The following is a 6,430-nucleotide window of genomic DNA, read 5'->3' on the forward strand; positions in this document are numbered from 1 at the left end:
TGCGACACTCTGCTACTCTTTAGTTCTTCTTTTGCTATTCATTTGTATATAATATTACGCGCCCGTTTCATTGCGGCGTTCTTAAACGCGAGCTAACACTTTTTCATTACACTGTGTTGACAACTACATTTATGTTTCTATAATAAACCGTGTTTATTGTCACTTTAATCAACTGGGTATAATTAATTTGAACACCTGACCAACCGACGAGCCGTATCCGGTCCGATCCCGAAATTCCCGCACCGCACCGGGGGAAATCGCGTACCGTTACATAATAACACTTGACAATTTTAATAACTGCTTCGTTTCTCTGCTATCCGTTGGCGTCTTTCGCGATCTGAAACGATCTCTTCCTTACCATAGACATACGATCTCTAGACGATTCTCTGGGCAATTCTCGGGTTTTTGAGGAGTGAGGGTAAAGCCTATAGGATCTGGCAGAGAACCTCGGAGAGAGAATTGCCAAGGGGGGTCACGTGACCGACTCTGTGATTGGCTGGCGGAAATGTGTAGATTTTACATTACGACGTTAATGCGTTGACAGGCTTCGTCGCGCGGAACCACTGGTGATTCCGCTTGATGCGTGCCGGCCAACGCATTAACGTCGCAATGCAAAATTTGCACATTTTCGCCAGCCAATCACAGAATTGGTCACGTGACCCCAGTTAACAATTCTCTATCCTAGAGGTTCTTCAAGGGTCTCGCACATGAAATGCATAACATAACATTAGCACAGCATAAGACCAATGAACCAATAAGCATCCAGCATAAAGTCGCCATATTGATTTACATAAGCTTCCCATTGGTCCAGAGGCCTTATGCTCTGTTATGCATTTCATGTGCGAGGTCCTTTAGGCTTTGGCACACACTTTTGCATAGCTGCATAACCATATGCATAAAGAAGTTGATTGGTCCATTTCCTTATGCATGCGCTAATGGACTAATCAATTTTCTTATGCATATGGTTATGCAGCTATACAAGAGTGTATGCTTTCCGCTTATAACACATGAAATGCATAACAGAGGTTGTGTTCCGAAATTTATTGTAAGCACTGAAAGTCTATAGTTTACGTCACATATATTATAGCTTTTTAATACTGGTAGTGATTTTCGGAACGCAGCCAGAACATAAACATAACATAAGACCGACGAGCCAATGAACATTTAGCATAAAGTCGCCATATTGATTTACACAAGGGGGGGCTATTACGGTTCTTAAAACGAGGTGAAACTTACCAAAGTGAGCAAATTTACTAGAATATTTATAACTCCATTGATCAACAACTAGTGAATATGCTCACTTTTGTAATTTTCACCTCGTTTCAGAAACCATAATAGCCCCCCAGATTCTTATTGGTCTATTGTAATGGGATTTGAAGGCAGAGCACACAGTATTTGTTTGGAATGCTGATGAACAAAATGTGTTTTATTTAGATGAAAAAAATAAGAGGTTACCCAAGCTGAACAAGGAGTCATCACGACGTCAAAATGATGTCAAAGTTACTGCAAAATGATCATTAAAAGTCACTTTTCAATCAATTACGATTCATTTTGATGTCATTTTGATACAATTGTAAATCACTTTGATGTCATTTTGACTTGTTGTTCTGCTTGGGTATATATCCGTTTGTTTTCTGTTCCTGAACTCCCTGAATTAGTGTGCACTTAAAATGAAATAGCTATATATTTAAAAGTTAGTGAAAGCAAGAAGGAACGTTCCAGTGCAGTCTAGTGCAGGAATAGAAAACAAGCTTTGTATCGTAGGAGAACTCAGGTCAAGTAGTGAACAACAAAGAGTTCGTGCTGCGGTCCGATTCATGTTCACAGCGCTATCAGCGCGCTCCCGGTTGGTCCGATTCACTTCCTGAGCGTTTTCTGTAAGCGAAATGACGTAATGAATTTATGACGTCGCGCGCTCACGGTGACCTTGCTTCGAAGTTGGGTCGGCGTGAGCGTTTGCGTCATTTTTGCGGGAAATATGTTTAAAGTTTACATTTTGACTAGGCGTGTAGAATCTGTTGGGACTGTCAATGTGTTCGGGCGTATTTTTTCAATAGCGGAAAATATTTTTGCAACCGTTGATTGCATCACAGCACACAATAGTTATAAAATATTTATAATAATTATGTGAATATTATAAAAATAATTTTCAAAATATTTGATAAATATTTTTATGATTTTATATTCAACAGATCATAAATATTTATTATAAATATTATAATAAATATTGTTGTTGTGTCCGCGGATTCGCGAGGGTTGCGATCCCGGGACGTAGGTCTGGTTCGTTGGTTACTTTTGGTTTTAAGGCAGCTGTCACCAGTCGCGGCTCCGAATCGTGTGATAACACGGCCGGATACGCGACAAATTCCTTGTATGGGAAGTAGGAGGTATTGTAGGAAGATATATTATTAGTAGGTTTGGAAAATGTAGTAGCGTTTATTAGCGCTACTGGAGGAGTAGCGTGCGTGCTCGAGCTTGGCGTGGGGTTAGGTGAATGACAGAGCGTGTAGTAATTAAACTAAATATATATATATATTTTCGCAATTACAGAATCATATGGGGGCTACAGGTAAGACGGATGTTCCCGTCCCGGTCCCTAGTTATGATCAGTTTTACTTTCACGTCCCTCACAATAGTCGGTAGTCTTCGAGAAGTTCCTGCTGAATATTGGGTCGGCTTTCTGGCGGAGATGGACAGTGGCATGGGGCGAGTCGCAATGCGCGCTGGAGCGAAATAGATTCCCCGTGCTGGAAGCCGCCTCTCAATATTAGAGGGGTGTTTATCGCGAGTTGCCGCTGGACCGGGTTGCGAGGTCCCTGTGTTGCTGGGCCCAACGCCGGAGGAGTTAACAGTTGCCTTCTCCGGAGGTTCACCCTCGTCTAAGTCCGTGGTTGTGCGGAGGTGGGTGGTTAACGCCTCCTCTACCTCCACCGGTGAGGGTAGGGGGCTTAGGCGCGGGGGCGGAAACGCCGATGGGTCGAAATCCCCAAATGCGTGCTAGACCAATGGCAGCACATAATGTTTAACATAACACTACGTAAAGAATTGTTAAATTCGTATTATGAATTTGTTTAAATCGATTCCAACCATAAAAGCGCAGAGCTGTTACAAAGTGTAAAAACTTCACTATATGAATTATGGATATTCAGCGTTGTAAAAAAATACTTGTATCTCTCAATTTAATTGAAATCATTGTTCAATTATTACGTAAAAAGAAAAAATTAATAAAAAAAGTATCGGTCCCTTTATTGCAACGAAAAGAAAAGGGTCTATTACTATACTCTTTTTAATGTTATAAAAACAAATGATTCTGAACAATTTTGTCAAATTTATTAAAATGACTGTTCTACAATTTAACAAACTATTAAAATTAGTGGAAAAGCCTTTAACAAAAAAAATATTTTATTTTATCTTTGTAATCGTAATGGCTTTTGTCGTATAAATGTATATACATTTCTCAATTATAGTTTTAAACATCGATCTATAGGATGCATTGTTATATCACTCAAAACCTAACCTCGTTTGATTCGTTTTGTTACCGTAAGAGCACTTTAATAAGAGTTCAAATAATTCAACTCTTATGGAAGCGCTTTTACGGTTACGAATCCCCATTGTAAATGTGCCTTAAGTCCCGGTCTACAATTAAGGTTGGTTTATGCAGGCCGTAATCGTTAACTTATGCCGAAATCTATAAGAAATTGATCGATCAATCATAATCGATGCATAAAAAAATAACCGACTATGATTGGTCAAATTCTTACAGATTCCGGCATAAGTTAGCAATTACAGTCTGCATAAACCAACTTTTAACGGCTTAAGGCTTACTACACCGATTGTAAACCAAGACTATAAGTCCCACTCTACAATAGATGTAGTAAGCTTTAAGCCTTAAGAAATTGACTAATCATAGTTGAATATGAGGAGAATAATCGATCATTGGCATTTATCTGCATAAACATAACATAAGGCTTGTGGACCAATGAAAATCTTATGTAAATCAATACGGCGATTTTATGCTGAATGCTCATTGGTCCATTGGTCTTATGTTGTGCTTATGTTATGTTATGCATTTCATGTGCGAGGCCCTTAAGGACCTCTTTCACCAATCTCGATTAGAGCTAACAGAGAGGTTAGTCCAATGGAATTGACCAATCGCATTGCCTATTGTGTGAAATAACAAATGCGGTCAATTTCAATGGACTAACCGATCGGTTAGATTGGTGAAAGAGGCCCTAATCGAATAATTGTTTAAATAACTGTTTTGGAAATAAAAATAACTGTTGTAACCGAATAATAAAAATAATCGGTTTAGTCCATCACTACAGTTAACAATATAAATATATCGCATGTACGTAACAACTCACATAGAACGTAATATTATAGTAATGTTGCAGTAACAGTTTTCCATTGTAATATTACTATAACACAAATATTGTTGAAATATTACTAAAAGGTTAACAGTAATACTACATTGTCCGCAAAAACTAAAAGGTTAACAGTAATACTACATTGTCCGCAAAAATAAATCACAGTAATATTGTTGTGATACATTGCAGTTGTATTATTGTAATATTATATGATATTTATGTGATATTTATATAATATTGCGAAATAAATAAATTATTTTTATGACTTTTATTTTTATTGAATTGTTATTTTAATATCATTTAAAAAATTATAATATGTAGAAGAAGGATGGCGGTTGAGGAATATATCTGGGGTGATGGAATATTTATCATAATATTTCGTATAATTCGCGTTGAATTTTAAAAGCAAGAGTTAAAATTATTTTGTTATAGTCTATTTCAAAATTGTAGGATGGTTACTGGTCATTAGTGTTTGCTGTGTTTTTATAAAAGCTGAATTTTAATTTTGCAGATAGCAGAAATTTTTATAGGTATACTCTCTATATAATTTTCAAAAGTATGTTACATATTAATTTTTTAATTTTAGTCTAACTTGAACGCTTCAAATGTAAATTTCAAATAATATTATTGAATTTAATGTGTATCATTATGTGCGTATGAATTTGACAAATAAAGTTATGTTATATGCGATCTGTGATTATGGAATATGGTTGTCTGCCACATGCATTTCTCTTGCGACGTTACAATAATCTTATTGTAGATGTTATAATATGTTTATTAGAAGCAAAGAAATTACTTTAAAAAGCTTTAAGTTTTATTTAAAACATTTTTAAGCAAAGAAATTATTTAAAGAAAGTTTCTTTAATAAAAAATATTTTATGAAATGTTTGTAAAACCTTGTTTTATAACACTTGTTTATGGGTAAAATTTATGAAAAATCACAAATTTATATTCTTTTTATAAATAAAAGTACTTTTTATAACATTAATTGTTAGTATTTTACGATCTCCCCTGCTATTTCACAGACGCATTCTTTTTTCGCTCTTCAATAAATTGTAAATTATGTTCGTTTTATATACCTGATGAACTCCTACCTATAAGGTCTTTAGTAGAACTTTATGGCTAATAAATTGACATTGGTTAGAATGTGTCGCGTTAATATTTACTGAGTTATTGTCAAAAAACAAAATGATATTCCACAACCTCCTCCTTTCCTCTAATATTAGACATAGAAGAAAATAACATTGATATAACATTAAACATAGAAAAAACTTTCATACAATTAACACATTAAAATAATATTGTTATAAATCAAAAATTTATAAATCTAAATATAATTTATTGAAACATTTCTAAATTAAGTAAATATCACTTAAAATTTTTTTAATTTTTACTTTCATTCTCAAATATATAGAAATACGGTTCTGCTAAAACATATACGTAAAAGTTTATAAAATTTTGTACAAAGAAATATACAATTACAACAAATATACAATTACATTATAAAAAAATCATGTATAAATATAAATATGTAACCTTATATATAAATTAGAAATTTAATAATACATTTATATTGAAGTAATATTATTGTTAAAACGGGCATTCTATAAAACTGTCTTTACCCTATATGTATGTATACGTATAATTTTGTGATATCTTAATAATGTCGTAATGATCGTTAACATCAGTAAGACATAATTGAAACGCCATTTGACATCACCTTGCTATTTAGGATGTTATATTGCAACAATATGTTGTAACAATATTATTATTATAGTTTAATGTTGTTCATTAAACTGTAATATACCGGTAATATTTCTGCAATATTTTACTGTAATATCTAATATTTCTGATATATTGCAATATTGCAATAATATTTTATGCTATGTGGGATTCTTGAATGTGAAATTATAACACCGATGTTAGATGATGTTTACTGAGTTAATTATAAATAGAATATACAACTCTATATCCAAAACTGAAATAGATACCGATAAACGCAAACAATAAATGAGACGAGGAAAATATTTCTTTAACATTTTAAATCTAAGAATGATTGTTTC

Source organism: Solenopsis invicta, chromosome 8 (assembly GCF_016802725.1).
Source record: "Solenopsis invicta isolate M01_SB chromosome 8, UNIL_Sinv_3.0, whole genome shotgun sequence".
Taxonomy (NCBI): domain Eukaryota; kingdom Metazoa; phylum Arthropoda; class Insecta; order Hymenoptera; family Formicidae; genus Solenopsis; species Solenopsis invicta.